General features: G+C 46.3%; 1 long non-coding RNA gene across 2 annotated transcripts in view; it reads left to right on the top strand.

Moving 5' to 3' along the window:
* Positions 1-15,724, top strand: part of LOC139813206 (uncharacterized) — a 33,080-nt gene extending 17,356 nt beyond the window's left edge. For both annotated transcript variants that reach the window (XR_011732070.1, XR_011732071.1), the window contains exons 2-3: positions 12,759-12,845; positions 15,234-15,724. This is a non-coding gene — a long non-coding RNA (uncharacterized lncRNA). The remainder of the gene's footprint in view (positions 1-12,758; positions 12,846-15,233) is intronic.
* The last annotated feature ends 2,620 nt before the right edge of the window (positions 15,725-18,344 follow it).

The raw sequence follows: 18,344 nt of genomic DNA, 5'->3' as shown, positions 1-18,344 counted from the left end.
TCTCTCTCTCTCTCTCTCACTCTCTTTGCGTCTCGTTTCCTTCCTTCTTCTTACCTGCTTCCTTACCATTTGCTCGCTGTCTTTGCCCCAACGTCCGACTTGCCTTTTATTGTGGCGATATCAAGAAAACGCCGCGAAAGCTTAAAGCGCGGTACGACTTTTCCCCCGATGTGCAATCGCGAATTTTGTCGCCGTAATTATTCTAACGGATGAAAGCATCCTGGATGCTTTTAACTTCTCACATTCATAATATCAGCTTTATCGGTTACAACCTGCGTCAATTATCGATTACTCTCGTACGTACATTATTCCTTTGAAAGAAAGAAGGTCTTAGATGTTAACAGACACTTTTACATATTAAATTTACAAAATGAACGAAATATTTAACATTACAAATAACTATAAATTAGGAATTTTCGCTAAGAAGTTCGTCAAGGCTACAATCAACAAAGAGGATAATATGGCGATTGTTGCAACACTTCATCTCTGCAGAAGAGAATCGTGTTGAAAGTGCGTTTAATGCATACAGCTCGCATATACGCGCGTCGGTATACAGGTGAAGATCATAGCGCGTAATACTGAAGTTCGTTAAGCTAGTCAGCCTTTTCGAGCGCGAGAGAGAGAGAGAGAGAGTCGAGTATCATTCTGCAGAATCCTTCGTTCCTACTGGCTGGTTTGCTGACAGGGGGTTGCTACGAAGGCAGCTTCCGTGGCAGCTTCAGCCGAACCCTCGTACTTCCATCGCCACGGCAGGATTATCGCGTTATTTATGCGGCAATAATAACGAGTTAGTATATGCGCGGGATGTGCTTTATATCCACGCGAGCCATTAGGGTTAATATAGCGCTAGGGTCTTTCGCGCTCTTCTCATTCCATCTCTATCCTCCTTTCTTTCTCTTTCTCCTTCTCTTTTAAGTCGCGAACTCTTGTAACTTTGGACATCTGCGTCATTTGTATCGAATGTCGTTCCTAATACACATTAGCGACCGCCGCAGAGAATACAGGGTGTCTCTCTGAAATAAATGGACAAGTCGAGTTAAAAGAGTCGATTTTCTGTTGGCTTGAAATTCGATTTGACAATCTTTTCATAAAGTTCTTCAATTTTTAACTTGAACCATTATAGCACTGAGTTATAGATTAAAGTGCGTGTGCGCAAATATATCTTAAATGCGATATACGAGAAAATTAACGGACTAGGGAATGGACTACGATGCAATTGCATTATACATATAATTTACGGAACGCTTCGACGCATATAACAAATTGATTTGCATTTTCTTGTCAGAGTACCTCCGCGTGAGATTTGCTCTCTGCAGGAGCGACGATGCCTGGCAAACTCGCGTCTTCAGAGAGATCGTCAACGAAGGCCGGCCGGTCCGACTCGCGCGACCGTTAACTTCTCCTCAGCGCGAGCCCAGTCGTTACTTACGACAACGTCGTATCTCATGTCGCACCTGCTAAGTACGTTAGCACCGTCGGTACGTCATATAGAGAGGGCGCGAACGGATAATCTCGCCACGCGTATGACTCATAGGCGTTGCAGATTCCCCCCCGGCGATGAGAAAAAAAGCTCGGGATTACCGCGACAGGATTGTTTATCGACTTGGCGATAAGCGATGCCGACCACGCGCCACCCTTTTTACGCGGGCTGCTCACTTAGACCGTTCACAATATTATCGATCGCGACGTATTAAAATACATATTATATCTCTGCTATTGGACGCATGCTAAAAAAGAAAATCTTATTTATTGCATTAATTACGTCGCACCATTGCGCGCACGCGGAAATAAGAGCCGACTGGCAGTCGTTTAGGTAAAGATCGTATTTCTCGCTCTCGATCCCAAAGTGCTACATGGATTTTGATTGCGGCAACGTACCAAAGTGCATATCTCAATTAGTTTTGAAACAATCTCCATTACTTATGTTATTATCTTCATTGAAATGCACCGTAATCCCGAATTATCTAGCGGATCCCGTACGATGAGATTAAAGACACTGAAAACAAGCAGAGCCTAAAAATATACGTATATCTGAATTCGCTTTATTGGAATAATGAAAATCAAGGATCATTTGATATTTCAAGAATATTCTTTTATATCGATGATATCTTTCATAATAGAATTATAAATTCCGATTGCTCGACAAGGTAACAAACAGCCGGTTAAACGAATTCCTCAGAATTTTATGAAGTCCTTTCACGAGAGGAAATTCATGACGTGATACAACGCGGGTTAAAGGCATCGCTCGAAAGACATAAAGTATTCGGCTGCTGTATCGAATTCCAAACAGGTTTTCCACCGACGAAAACAAAGAAACTTCCTAAGTACGGTAGATATTTCTAACGTATACGTCCTCGAAACTTCGAACTTATTGCATGCCGCGCTTAATCCTTTCCTGTTGTCTCCCGTATCGATGAAATAAGGAAAAAGAGATCGAAATATAGACGACGGTAGTGTAAATCATCCAACTTCAGTCGTAAAACGTGGAACAAGTCGCGTCCGAAAGCGTCAAATATACGGAGGGTTCGAAGACAAAACTCCCGTGCTCGAGGAACTGAAGAGGCGTTTCTTCTTCCGGTCATCGGGAACGACATGGTCGACTGGTAGCGGTTGATTGGTCCGCATCGATCCAATATACAGGGAGCAATAGATCAACGGAGACACTGACGCCATGCTGAGAGCCGGTCCTCATCTCTCCCACTTCGTTGGTTTGCCTCCCCGGTCGCGCAAACGAACCGGAAGGGAAAAGAGAGATGTCCGCAAACCCGATTGTATATCGCGAGGCCAAACTTGCGACCGCAACGTCAAAGTATGAACAGGTTGGAAAAAGGAGAGGAGGAGATGCGGGAGAAGCGTGATGGTTCGCGAGTTTAGAAAGAGGAAAGGACGGCGGCATGGAAGAAAGGTGTCGCATCAATACGAGGTCATATACCGAGACGCGGTGTTATAGCTGCTACGCAAGGAGACCGAGGACAATTGCAGTGATACGAGAGAGGGAAAGAATTCAAGCAGAAGATAGGAGAAGTGCAGAGCAGGCGGTGGAAACGCGCGGGAAAAAGGACAAAGAGCTAAGAAGAAGAAGAAGAAAGGTGTTGCATCAAGACGGCACTAGATAACGACAGGGAGGCTCGTGGGTGCTGAAGGGAGATGCGGGGGAAGAGGATAGGCAGTCAACCAGAGAGAGAGAGAGAGAAGCGAAGGTCTGAAAAGGTGGAGGCGAAGGGTAAGGAGGTGATTGTAGAAGAAGGATAAGAGGAAGACTGGCGATGAGAGAGAGCGAGAGAGAAGCAGCAAGGGAAAGAGAGAGAGACAGAAACTTCGAGAACGAGAAGCGTTCTCGCGGCCTCCGCCGCGCGCTGTTGTTCGATTCGGGCCGCGCGGCCGCGGAGAATACGAACGGCCGAATTATGAAAATGACCCCGTGTGACGCGGCAGCCACCCTCGCCAGAAGAGATAGCTTCGAGCAATAAACATACCGCCCCGTACGCCCCCGCCGCGCCCCTCACCTTCCGGCGCGCCGCAGGTCCTGGGGGTAGTTGGGGAAAATACGGAAGGGTCGCGGAAGGGGTGGATGGATCCTTTGCTGTCGCTCGTTGTGCACACGCACGGGTAAACACGTACGCGGGACGTGAACGCGCCGTTTCTTAGGACGAGCCTTCGCGAGGCGCCTTATGACTCTTCGAAAAGGCTTACAATGCGTGAGAGGCCGCACGATAACGATTCAAGAACGCGAATCAAATGCCAGCGAGTGCTAAAAGTAATATTTCGAAAAAATTATGTTCAAGTATCTTTTGCAAAGACACTTTTTATTAATTTAACATTTTGAGAACTTTAAAATGCGATATAAAATCTAAAATATAATATTTACTTATAACCTTTATTTACTTATAACTGTTGTTTGTGATTTTAGTTTTTTAATTAACTTTTATACTAAAAACTTACATTACGATGTTAATATATCTTGAATATAAATATGTCAAGCAAAAAATGTGAAATACCAAGAATGTAAATTATAACACCACGTTTAATGTAATCTCTAATATTGATTTTATAATGTAAAGATTTTTATCAAAATATGAAATTTGTCTAATGGAATATTTGCCGCACATATTTTCTCGCGCAATGTATTAAATATGGTACATGGTCCCGCATTTCGGTCACTGATTTAGATCGAGCATTTATCTTACTATATGTAACGGTGTCGATGGTTTAACTGGAAAACAAGCAAAGTTACGACGCGATCGGGGGAATGAAATACGGAAGCTTCTGTTCTCCGACGTGACGAAATAATATGGCATTCTGCTAAACGGTTCGTTCCATCGATCACGCATGACATCTGACCTTTGCGCGGCGACGCGCGGTGTCCTGAAATTGCGGCAGTGGAAAAACGAGAAGGGCACATATGTACTTATTTTCCGCGATATGTAGTAGCAGTCTGGCTACCATAGAGTCCGCGAAAGGAACGCATCGAAGGAGTCGAAAGAACACTACGTTAATCGTAAAATGCGGGCACGACCGATTCCCACTCCGAAAGAACGCACGACCCATTGCCCTAAAAGCTGTTCGGTACGCTGCAGCATTTATCCTGGAATCTGCCTCGTAAATTTCCATTTCGACCTCCGTTCTTGGCGAATCGCCGTCGAGGCTGCGAATGTACGACGATTGGTTCTCTCACGTTGCTCGGCGAATAGATATTCGTACGTCGAAGACCATTCGACCGAAAGATCGATACTACTTGTAATTCCGGCACGTATAATCGTCTCAAGTATCACTCGCGAAGTATAAGATTTGTTACAGAAAGTATTGTTATAGAAAAACTGCTGCCATGGTATATATGCATCGAAAAAATTGGAAGAATATTATCTTGCATATAATCTCATTTTCCATTTCCTCAGCTAATAACCGGAAGCCATATCTTCCAAACATTTTTAATTCTGCGTCTAAAATTCTACGATATTACTTTGAATAGTTAGCTTGTGAATTAAACATATCCTATTGTTTTTATTCAAGAAGTCAAGATCCTTATCGAGATTAAATAAAAACTTCTACAAACACTGCACGCGCATAACGTATATTTTTCAAACATTTTTTCACGGTAGGCGATCAACTCGTTCGATAGATCGTTTTATTGTGCTCCATACGCCGTTGTTTTGGTTACCACGCAATCGGTCAGTAAAATAAACACGGAACAAGTATCGCGCTCGCGCTTCTGTATCTGCGCGTTGCGGGTAAACGCGAAATGGTTGGGAATTGCGTGATCCAGCGTGGACACTTGCGATAAACAGATAACGACACGGCCGTTGTGTACAATGGGAGATCGACGTGCACCTGACGCGGATCGTGATGCATTTCCTGCGGACCGCTGGACCGAGTTGCGGCTAGAAAGCTCGCTTGGCCACCGAGAGCCATTCGTCAACCCTTTGGGTCGCGTCTGCCCGTCAGTCAATCCTGTCAACCGTCAATCACCGTCGTCTCTTCCCTTCCACTCGCTCTTACGCGCCAGCCGAATGCATAATCAGACTGCAGTGTCCCTTATGCAGATAGCGGTGTCTATAGATTGCACCAAATTGCGGACGCTCGCGAATTTACTGCTCGTCGAATACACCGCGTCGTTGCAGTTTCACAAACTGCCGGCTGTTATCTCTCCCGAACGCGCTTCCTGTTTAACCACGATTTATAGACTCTTACAAGCCGAAGGTACTTTTATTTTGCCTACAGCTCGCGCGATAATCCTTTTTGTGACGTTTATCGTACTTGTATTACTTTCAATATTTCGCACGATCGGTGTTTCCTTTTCTAGCGATTTATCTTCGGCTGGTTTTACATTTTATTCACATATTTTCGGTTATTGTTGGCTTTTTATCCCGTTTTTACGTGTCCTTGTGACGTCAAGATATTTCGCCGAGTAGCGTATCATTAAGGATTACAGTCGATTGCGATGAATTATCAAGCTCGTAATATCATTCTTCATTCACGCATAAACGGATAGCACGTAAATATCACGCGGAACAAATTTATACGTACGGTATACCTCGCCGTCGGATATTTTTTTTGACTTATGAGACACACGTCAACATGAACGAGCGATCGGATCTCGATGAACGGCTTTCAGTCTCGCGCTTCGTCCTTTCGACGCTCCTTCCTTTCTCTCGCTCTCGCGCTTGCCGCTTCTTTCCCTCTTTCTCCCTTTGTCGTCGTAACTCTTTTTCAGCCGGCCTTGATGGACAGGCTTCATACGCTAATTGCCGATTTTTTTGGCCGGAAAACCAGCTCTGGCCAACGGTTCAACAGGTGTCGTGGTGGTGGGTCACGGCAAACTTTTATTTGAGAGCGTGAGAGCAAGGGAGGCAGGAAAAGCGAGAAGGAAAGAGAGAAAGAGAAAGAGAGAGGAAGAGGAAGAGTGGGTGAGAGAGGGTGCACGCGGAGTTCAGCGAGCGGGCGGGAGTCTATTAGTTCACCCCGGAAAAACGCGACCCCACCGGCAGCCTCTCTACGTAGACTCGACCCGTTGTTTGGTATCGCTGATTTTTTTTCTTTCTTTCTCCCCCTTTTTTTCCATTCGAACACGTCGACCACTGTAATCGCTCTGTCGAAGCAATCCCTCAGCCCGTCCTCACGGCAGACGCTCTAATAGCCCCGCGATTCGTCTATTCGATCCGGTTGCCGCATTCCGTTAAAATACGAAGTGGCTGACGAATTAACTCTTTTTCGTTCGTCCGCTTGTTCGCTCGTATAAAGATTCTGATTGGACACACTCGCAACTATAAATTCCTTCCTACAATTTTATATTGATCGTCGATTTTGTGCATAACTTAACTATTTATGTCCCTGTTGTCTTTCTTAATTCGATTTTAATATAAAGAGAAATCTTATTTAAAGAAATAATTTTAATTCGTATATGTGTGTCGCAGTGTATATCTATTTATTAATTATAGCACTCGATACAAAAATAGGAGAGACGGGATTCTGACTCAAAATACCTCGCATTATTTTCCATAACTCGTCTATTCTCGCAATTACTGCGAGTAGATGGTGAAGCAATGATAGTGTGATGTTTATGACGCGTATCTACGGTATCATAATTAAGAATCTTTTGTCGACCTTTCTGAAATCGATAATGCGGACATAAACGAGTTGTGATCGAGTCGGGTCGACGCCTCATTGTCATCGGAGGCATTCAAGATCATCGGTGCATGATTATTCCCCGTCGATCGTTTCGTTCATCGCGGCGACATCAAGGGCGGACGGGGCCATTCGAGACGAGGATATCATTCTCCCCTATCCCTCTCCTCCCTACTTTTTTTCTGTCAAAAGATGACGAGTCATCGTCGTCATCGAACGAAGAAAGGAACCAAGTGAGGCAGATGCGTCGGCTGATAGGAAAGTCCGCTGCTCATTGAGCACGGGTAATCAATACGTTTCATTTCGAAGAACAATCGAAGGACCATAGGTAACCCGTCATTCAACGGCAATAACGTTGCAGGAATGGCAAATAGGTTCTTTCCTCGGCACAAACGATGGCCGGAGGTCAATGATACCCGAAATAACTTTGTTTGAACGATTAATCGTTAAGACGTTATCTCTGTTTACACAAATGTGATTATTTTGTTTGCCACTTGTGTATGCGTGTAATGTTAGCTCAACAATAATTATTTAATGAATAATAATATGAATATTACTCTTTATGATAATACGAATAGCAATTATCTTTCGGTTTCGCTTTCATAAATATTTTCAATAGATTCCCCCATTCCACTTATAGCTACAGAAATATATTTGCAAATGTGGAAATTATTCGTATATGTTAAAAACATTATATTTAATAAAATTGACATTGATCTGCAAGGAACACATGCCAAAGTTTATTAACGGACATATATATAATAAAATTTCTGTACGATTACACTAACAATAAGATTCAGACAGACAGCTTACAAGAGGAGTGTATAGTTCGAGTTAATAAACACGTAATAGCTTACAGAGTGGAACCGTAATTGGTTCGGCGAAATCATTATTTCTTCCTCGCGTTTTCTCCAATCGATTAGGTTTAACCGCAACAAATACTTGGAATCCCCTATTGCAAACTATTCGCGTATGCCCATCATGTAAAAGGTACCGCGAGTCGCGGAAGACCTGCCACGGCATGTCGCGGTGGGTTCGTGTCGCTCCCGGAAGCGACGTGCATCTTCCCTGACGTGCTCGCGTGGCCCGCGCGACGGACAACGTCGGTCGGGGCTAAACGGTCGACGGGACAATAAGTTCTTTTCGCATTCGTCATATATCCGTGCCGAGATCCGAGCCTGGGCTCTCCCCGGTCGCGTCAGGGCGAAGTCACGAAACACACGGGAGACACGGAAGAGAGACAGAGGAGAGACGGACAGTCGTGCGACTCGATCCCCATTGGAGAACCCAGTGCTCGTGGTCACGCACGAGCGGTTCTCGCACCGTCGCCGTAGGATGACGGGACGTATTCCAACTTGTATTGTTGTGCACCCGTCCCGCCGTGCGATACCGTAAGTGCCTACATAATACTTTTGTATGTATCTCTCAGGCCGCGGGAGACGCCGCGCCACGCCGGCCATAGCCAGAGCGATGAAAACGAGCGGAGATAATAGCAAAGAGATAAGGGCAGCGCCTCGTTACATTACATTCGGCGTGCCAGCTGTGTGACGACCTCCTTGCTCGCGTATCCCTCCTGTTCTTCGTCACTCGATCCTTTCGCCTGTCCTTCTCCGGCTCCGCCAGTCCGCGACCTCCCTTGTCTCTTCGGCCCTCGAAAATCTCCCACCGTGATCGCATTTGCGTCTTCATTACTCGGATCCTACCCCGGCTATCAGCCGCGGTTGATATTTCAGAAATAACAACGCGCGGAGGGGTCTCAAAGTGATGCCTTGCGACTCTTCATTTACGCTGGATCTTATCCCTTCTTCTCATTTCTGGCGATAAATCTTTGTCTCTTTGGTCGCCCAGGATGTTGATGTCGCGATTGCGTCCTCGTTGCATGTCAGCACCTTTCCTAGTCATCAATTATAAGTTACATCTTTTAAGAAAGGAGTTTCGAAACTACATTACGACCATTATAACAATTCTTTATATAATTATCAAATTTATCTTTAATTATTTTTAATCCTTAATATCCTTAATTATCTCAATGTTTTATTTTATCTATTCTTTTCATATGTTTAATAGTGCGTGACGCATGCAATTGAAATAGAAAAATGGGAAACATCTATCTTATCTGTAGTCTCTTCGTCCGATAGGATGACAAAACGCTCGATGAGCAACGTGAAAAGTTATCGGACACGCGTACGTAAAATTATTATGAAATTTCGATGCAGATTAAAAAATGATTTTTGCCGGACCCGTGCGGGCAACGCCGTATATGCAAACATAATATTTGCAGAAATTACGGTTCCATGCTCAAATCCACTTTAGTCTATCTTTATGCGTCTATGTCGAATCAATATTACACATACATATTTACGAGCGAATTCACCTCCAAACCACCAATAAGCCGCCGGCCTCATATACATATCCCCGGCGCAATCGTTACCGGTGTGTCCCAGGTTTTGATTTTCGTTCTTTGTTCATTTATTTGTTTTTCCCTTTTTACTGAAAAATCTGTCGATTTATGAGGGCCGGCGTTTCCATCGCATCGACATTACCGCGCGCGTATCTGGTTACGCGTTTTCATTCGTTTATTTATCGCACGGAAATTTCGCTGATTAGTATCGTGCGGACTGCACTAATGCGTTGTCTCGTAATTCATCGATTTTAACGGAGCTGCCGGTCCATTGAATCCGCTACTTGCCTGCTGACATTTGCGTATCGTGACGAGCTCACAAAAACTTGTGCAAAAAAAAGGCCGAATGCTCGGCTCGAGCACGGATATTATTGTAGACTTATTGTTGTAAATTATTATTATGTCATATCACCGTCAGCGAATTTAAAAGAAACATTGAAATAATGGCTGTGAATGGGGCTTTTTATGTTAAATTGCATACATTCATCGTTATCATAATTATCATTGACGCTATAGACAGATCTTGTATCCTGGTGTGATTTACCATTCAATTAGACTTCTTTCATTAATTTACACGATCTTAGGACAGTTATACGGTTGTTTGGCTGTCGTAAACATCCTAAATTGGAGTCTCGTTTACGACTTTAAAATCGTGAACGCGCAAGAATCTACGAACGTTAGCGTTAGCCGCTGGCGAGTAATCGTCAGCCAATCTTCATCTTTCAGCGCAACTATCTCTCTTTATAATCTCTTGGTCCTGGGGTCTCGAAGAATCTATTATATCTTGATACTTTCTCTCTCGGGATTCTTCTCGACCATTTCGTCTATTTGGCCGGCGCGTTCATTATTTCGAAGGCTTTCTGGCGACGACGGCGCCGGGCGTCGTCGGTGCCGCGGTTCTTTACGACGCGGAATTATCCTTCGACGTCGTTGTCTTCGTCACGATCGCGCGCAAAATTCTCCAGCGCCGGCGGAGATAGCGCCGGTGGACGGATCCCCACGGGATGAAAATGGACAAAGTTTCCCTCGCACGACAACTGGGATGGAGCCTGACTCGACCCGACTCGACTCGACTCTGGTCTAGTCGACTTGGATCGACTCGACTCACTCCCCCTTTCTCTCTCTCTTACACAGTCTCACCCGCTCTCACACACTCATTCTTCCTTTCCCACTTCTCCTTCTCCCCAACGCGTCCTCCGTCCTTCGCGCAGATCCAGCTCGACCCGTTGTAGTTCGACTCGCATAAACTTGCGGCGATACACTTGGCGCTCGTCCTGAAACGCGAGAGTCGCCTTGTTGGGCGCCACGAGATAAAGTCACCTCTCTCTCCCTCTCGCGCGCTCCCTCATTCACCGTCTCTCGCCGGCGTTTCTCCTTTTCCCTTCCAGCCCGATTCCAGCGCGCACATTAGGCTTAGGGTAAAGGATAGAATGTATCTCGAGCAGAGAGAATACCTATACACACGGGGAAAGAGAGAGGGTTAGGGAGCAGTTCTAAAGTGCCGTTGGGTGGCGGCGTGCCGGCAGCCCCCGGTCGCTATCGGAGGGAAAAGGGATCGGTGGCGGCGGTGGCAGTGGCGACGGGGGGGATAGGATTGTACGAGCGAGCGGTTCGTGGATGGCGAGGCTGCTGCAGGTTGGCCCGGCACCGAGCCGAGAGATTGGATCCCGGAAATGAGACAAACCGATGGAACCCCCGAACCCTCTCTCCTCGCCGAAGCCGCCGGACGAGGGTAAGAGGGGGAGGGACGGTGGAAATACGCTATGCTCTCCTCGATAGTCGCCGTTATCCCGCGATGTATCTACCCTATCAGCTCTTTCTCTCGTTCCACCGCCGTCGCCGTCGCGCGCGCTTCCTTGTATCTCTCCTTCGCGTTCCCGGACGACTTTGTCGCCAAAATTATGAGATTGATCCGGAGTCGACGCGCTGTCCGGGCGGAATGTTGCGGACGGGGGCCACGATCGACTGTTCCATTTCCGGTAGCCACTAAACTATGGCATGAAGCCCGATCTGCTGCGAACGCGCGATGCATTTTCATCGCGGTACATTTCCTGAGGGTGTACGCGACATCGCTTTTTCTTTAATTTACTTTCACCCACCGTTTCTGACGAGTTAATATATCGGCCGGTCGTCACCGAAGATCGCTTTAATAGTTCCCGAGCTCTGAAAATAGAATCGATCATTGCAATTTACGCCGATAAAGGTATAATATATTGCCGGCGCGGAGCTGCGAATTCACTAGTAGATCCTGAGAGGATGCCTATTGCCGGCTTACCAATTCTGGAACGCTGCCAATTCGGAAAATCATTTCCAGGACATCGTGCGCCGGCCAGGAAAGAGCATTTATGTCTTAACAAGAGTCCGACTTTGCGGCCAAAACTACTAGCATGCGTGTAATTCGAAAGTATAGTAAGAGACGGTTATTTTGCGGGTTTCTTCGAAAAAGGCAAGCACGCGTGTGGACGTAACAGGTGTTGTTACGTACGTATAAATTGGGATTACTAATGGATGACTATTTTGTTATTTTAAAGACGTTTTGCTCGCAGGTAACTGCTGTTCTCTCTTTGCCAATCGATTATAGGTTCCAAAATAATACAGTAACTATTATTATTGAACACATAATAATTGTACCTTTGGCGAGTTTGGTTATAGCATCATTATGGTTTCCCGACTCAGTCAGAGCACTACTGGAATTGATTAGTTAATTAAATAACGATGAACAATCGTTCCTCCTAATTAATTAGATTAATTAGCAAATTCAACATTTTGCCTATATAGGTGCATTCGATCTGTGTACCGTTCTCTAATTTACAAAAACATTTTAAACTTCTGAATAAAATTGTTTAACGTAAAATCTTATCGTATAAAAGTAAACTGTTTCAGAGATACTATTATTGATAAAATAAATGCCCAAATTGTATCAATATTTATTGCATTGATTTTAACTGCATTATTAGAAATAACGTAAATATCACATGGCATAACTTTTTAAATAATTACTTAAATTTATTTTCTGTTTCATTAAATCTATCTGTGTGTGTCTCCGATATATATTTGTGAAGTTCTATAATGAATGACTAAAGATAAAATCAAGACTGAAAAGAATTTATCTTCTCTTCACATATTTTTTTATTATCAAGTAGTCAGATTCGACCCTTTAATTATTAATTATAGAATATACATATATTATAAACATGATTCTCCGAATTAATTTTACTATTTAATTCTCTTGCAGAGAAAAGAGCACCGCAGTTCATCCCTACGCGCTTAAAGGTAATTCCTGGAAAAGCCTGGATCCGGAGCGGCGCAGGTTCTAGCAACAGTGAGTAGCTGAGTTCGCGCTTGATCACACCAGTGGACAGAGAAGGGTAGACCAACGTGGTGGGACGTAGAAAATATGATGGATCCGGACTCGTCGTCTTTCCGTCCCGTGGCGATCATCCGTCAACCCTTTGAAACTTGACGGAAGTCCCGACCGTGTGGGGCGCCGGCATACATGCCCGTGTACATACATGTGTACGCGTCGCGGGGACGTGCACACACGCGTGTGTGCATCATATCCACGGCTGGCCCGAGTTCGCCGAGTGGTTGGAAGTGCGCTCTCGCGCGCCCCGCTCATTCGCCCGTTCTGGGTGGCCCCGACCGCGTTATACGCGCTGACTGCACGCGCGCGCGACAACGGCGCGTTCTCGCTCTCACGGGTGATAAATGGTTCGATCGGGCATCGATGGAAGCGCAGCCGGGGCTGCTGCTGCCATACCCGATGCTGCAAACTGCAAACCGTCACCGGACAGCGATGACGTGGCCGGCTTCCGAGAGGCGGATGTCCATCTTCGTCCCGCGCTTTTTTTTCGGCGTTATAGAATTTTTTTATGCCCCTCTGACACGTTGGCTGTGCCCTTCGTACGCTATTGCGCTAACGAAATCCTAATCTTTCCTTTTCTCTTTTCCTCCTTTTTTTTTTATTTACTATAATACTGCCTTTCCTCCGCGCTGCGCCACTTTCTTCCTTCTTCACCCCCTTCGTTCGGCTTTCATCGCCTTACGACGGTCGATACGGGTTTTCTTTTCTTTTTTTGCTATTTTGCTCGGCCGCGCTTTATTCGCGGATGTTCATTTGGTGCATTTGCATAATTTATGCATGTTGCGGAACGCCACTCGGTTCGGCGTTATAAATATGTAAACGTTCCCGTCGTAACGCGGAATGTTCCGCTGCACTTCGCGATTCGTCGTTCGCCCACGGTAACGTAGTATTTGTCTCGATACGCAGACGGCGTATTCCCTCCGCGGGCGACTAACCGAGAAGCGCAACGAATGGTCCTTGGCAATCCACGTCGAGAGTAACTGAGTTTTTAAAATCGAATTTCCGCGACGATATATACGACCGTGATCCCGTTCCACACGGGCGGTAGACATTAACGTAAACTTGTGTCTCGACTTTTGCATCTCCTCCTCTTTCACCCCGGCTGAGAAAGGGGTGCGCGCGGGCGGGAAGCGGGAGGGGGAGGGGGCGGCTCGCGGTTAGTAGGGACGCGTTTAATGCAGTTTCGGGCGTTCGAGCGGCAAATCCATCAGGCGGATACCTCGGGCATCGCCGTACCCCACGGGGCGGATAAATACTTATTTAACGCGCTTATGCATGCAGCCGCGGTAGCGATACGACCCGTAAATCTGTCCGAGGAAGTACAATGCTGCTAATTATATACATTCCCGTGACGCGAGAGAGGGAGAGCGCCCGTCCGTGAGGGTCGAAAGAGCGAACGAGAGAGAGAGAGAGACGGAGAAAGGGAGAGAACAAGAGGGCGACCTCTGGCACCCCAAGAGCGGCGAGCGCGCTCTGGAAACCCTCCCCGTTCTTCACCCCCTCCCGTCTCTTTCTCTCTCTCCGGACCGTGCCGTCGGCTCAAAAGACTCGCAGATTTATTGCCAAAGAGAGGAGGGAAAATGTCGACCTAAGCTCATACGTACCGGCTTGGCAGTTTGTATGCCCGCGCACTCTCCGCCGAGAGAGGCTACCGGGAGCGAGGGAGTCGCGGAATAAGAAGGGTAAGAGGAAATGCGAGAGAAAGAAGGACAACGGGAGACGAGAGTAACGTACAGAGGGGGAGGGGGGTATCGGAAGGGGTAGCTCGTAGAATGAGCGGAGGTTGAAGGAGGGCGAAGGGGGGTGGGTCGCCAGTCAAGAGGGGCAGAAACTGGCAGTGGAGGAAAGAGAACGAAGCTATAAATTCCATCCCTCCACGTCTCCGCTCGTCGTGCTATATCGCTGATTTATAAATATGACTGTAGCGAAGTATAATAATACGTACGTACCCACCGAGCCGCGTCGGTTTTCTCTCTCCCTTTCTTTCTCTTTCTCTCTCTCTCTCTCTCTTTCCCTTTCCCTTATTCTCTCATCTTGTTCCTCTCGCTCTCTCATCCGTTCTCTTTATCTCGTTTTCTCTCGCCCTCTTCTTTCCACCGCCTCGACCAACCTCGTCCTTCCCTCTCTAACTCCCTGCTTCTTCGTACCGTCTACCTCTCTCCTCCGTGCTACGTGCTTTATACAGAGAGGCGGCAGACCTCTTCGTCCGTCGACTTTCCTCTTCCTCGGTCGACTGCACGGGCACCTACCCAACCGACCACCAACCTGCCTTGCCTTGCTTGCCTGCCCGCCTGCCTCCTATACGTATCCCAGAGCCGTAATTGAAAATTGATTTACGCGGTCCAGGCTGTCAGTCGCCCGGGTAAAGATGAGAGGAGCCTCCATCCGGTTTCGTGAGGGTAGTTGCTGCCGCCGCGGCGTATAGAGAAGGGAGACAGAGAGGAACGAGGATGAGGATGTCGAAGCTGGAAGGTAAAACCGGGGAGAAAGAGGGGGAGGCAGCAGGAGGCAGTGAAGAGACGCCGCCGCTGGAAGAGCAACACTACTACCGTTGCGGAGGGACTTAGGAGGAGGTCGGTTGCGGTTGACGTGGAAGGGCGAAGAGGAGATCGGGCGGGCTGGTGGGGTAAGGCGCGGGTGGTAGGGAACGACACGGAGGGAAACAAAAACCAGACTTCAACACGCCATCGCACCCTTACGGTATAACGTCACTTGCAGAATATAATCAGGATTTGTAGCGAAGCGTGGAGTCGTGCCGCGCGGTCGGTACCGTCTCGCAGGCGGGAGAAGAGGCGGTCGGTTTCGAGAGAAGGACGAAAGGTACGCTCCGACGACGATGAGGGGGACGAGGGGGAGTGCGGGGGGACGGGTGGGAAAGGCCAGGGGTGGTGGAGAATCGGCGTGAGAGAGAGAAAGAGAGAGAGAGAGCGGAGGCGCGGGTGAGACGCCCGAGCGTTATTAAGGCGCGACAAGAACTTCGGCGTGATGAGCGAACCGCCGCGCCAGAAGATACCGCCCGTGATTTATGCGACAGCGACATCCAACCAGCGAGCACATCGCCGAACCCCAGAAACGATTCTCCGCGTATCGTCTCGTGACCAGTCGCCCGCCGGCCGATATCGCGAGGCCGATCTCCAAACATCATTGCGGCGTTGAAATCGGGGGAAATTTACGTTCCCAACGTCGAAACTTTTCTCCACGCGGAAGGAACGAACGCGGAAACTGGTCTTGGTGGTTTATTTGGACAAATTGGACCGTATGTTTAAAAACTACCTTGACGATCTTATTCTACTTTAATTTTAGAGATTCTACTCTTCTCTTAAATGCACATGTAACCTTTTTTTTTGTAAGTAATGTAGTCTCACGAATAACATTTTACTTAGGTATTGAGATACCACGGCAACAGATTCTGTAAGGAAGTAGAATAGAAATTAATTGCGTAGATCAAAAACTCGTAGAAGTAATATTCTACACGCGTGTCAAACGGAAGCCGGCATTGTGTTTTTTTTTTTTTCAAAAGCGCTACAGCCTCCACCGGTCTCGAAGGAAGGCGATTGCACGCGGCGCGTAATCCCGTGGCACGATTCACACGCGCGGCGCGCCGTGACGCGTGAAAAATCACCAGCTGATTTGGCCGCACGATGGATGATTAGTTGCCGGCCGTACGTCAATGTACGACATTATTTATTGGCAGCAGCTGACATTCAGACGCGCGCTACCCTCCATGATGTTCTCTCTTTTTCTGCACCTCTCTCGCTCGGCTTCCACCCCCAAGGGATCGTTTCTCCCGACGCTTCTCCACACCGTTGCTCTCCCTCTCCCTCTCTCTATCTCCCCACCCGTTGTCTATCTTTCTCTCATCTCACTCTTCACTCTCGCACACGTCTTTTTTCCATTGAGCTGATGGTACACTACGTCTCCCGTCTCCTTTCACTTCTCCGCTCGCGCCCTAACTTTCTCATTCCGTCTCTCTTCCCCGTTGTCACCAATAAGTCAAAGTTATCCCCGGCAGAGAAAAATGCCAGGCGTTTCCCAGAGCAGAGAAAGGCCGGCTTTCTCGCGTGATTTGTGGCGACCGTTCGCTCAACTCGCAGCGCCAATGAGTCGGTCAGTCGTAAATATCCTGGCGGGACCCACGGACCGATGGATGGACGCACCGACAGGACCAAGAAGGTGCTGCCTTTCGTACGATCGTTCCGATATCGCGATACGTTGAAATTCGCTCGAAGGCGAGTCTTTTATATCTTTCCTCTTATTCTCGTTAAAGATATCTGCAAAACTCACGAGCTCACTAAATACGCATGGATAATGGTTCGTTGAAAATAGAATAATCGCTATTGATTCCTGTAAATATACCGGAAGAGCTTGTGAAATTTTTAATATTCGTTATTATCCGTAACACACATTATGGAAATGCAATTCAAATTTAACTTTGTAGCGAGACAAAACTACAGCTTGACAATTGTAACATTCAAGATACGGATTAGATTCGAAATATACGATCAAACAACGCTTTATGTTGCGATAAAAATAATCATGTGTTTTTTTTGTAAGGAAACGTGAGATTCACAATTTATATAAAAATTTAAAAAATTCTGTTTTTGTAAGAAAAGAGTTTAAGATCGTTGATTTCCTTGCACACACTAATATATTTTATTGTTTTACAATGATCAGCGAGTTGCAGGAGCACCTAACAGTAATGCGCCATCGTAAGAAATGTCTGAGGATCGATATTAAGATCGATAGGACTCTTGCAGCTCGCTGTTCTACGTGCCTACGACGTTCTGGAATTACTGTCGGGCGAGGGTACGTAGTTTCCGGTACTATCTTACCGAAGACAGATAAGATACTTCCCTGGTAACTGGGAATTATACGTTAGGGCGGTTTCGAACGGTCGTCGTTCCAGCAGGCACGATCCAACTTCCGCAAAGCTGCTCGAAGGAAGGGAACCTGAGTGGTACTTAACGAAGAATAATTGGATAGCGATAAATACAAAATAATTAATCCCTATTAACAGCGCCATCAAGTGTCCGCGGAAAGGACGTATAATTTAATGTATATATACCAGTAATAGAATATATTTATGTAACGTTGTTTACAGAATTAGTACGAAAATAATATAGGTAAAATTGTATAGCTGGGTTACACAGTGAACTTTCTTTTAATTCCGAAAAAAATGAAAACTAATAAATAAAGTAAAAAAAAATAAATGTCTGTAAACTACTAACAATATAATCACTTACATAAATAATAAATAAATGTAAATAAATTACATAAACTTGATTAAGATAACTGTGACAGAGAAGCAGCGATGAATACCTTGCCGTATTTATAAATGGCAACATATGCAGAATGTATATGGCAATCAGGTGGGAACAGGGTTGAAACATGTTGGTAACGAAGTATCGAAGAGGAGGAGAAGGATAGATGCTTGAATTGCCGATCAAATTCACGATC

The sequence above is a fragment of the Temnothorax longispinosus genome, chromosome 5 (genome assembly GCF_030848805.1).
Source record: "Temnothorax longispinosus isolate EJ_2023e chromosome 5, Tlon_JGU_v1, whole genome shotgun sequence".
NCBI classification, from domain to species: Eukaryota; Metazoa; Arthropoda; class Insecta; order Hymenoptera; family Formicidae; genus Temnothorax; species Temnothorax longispinosus.
The sequence above is the reverse complement of the archived record's forward strand: the minus strand, read 5'-3'. Positions and strand labels throughout refer to the sequence as shown.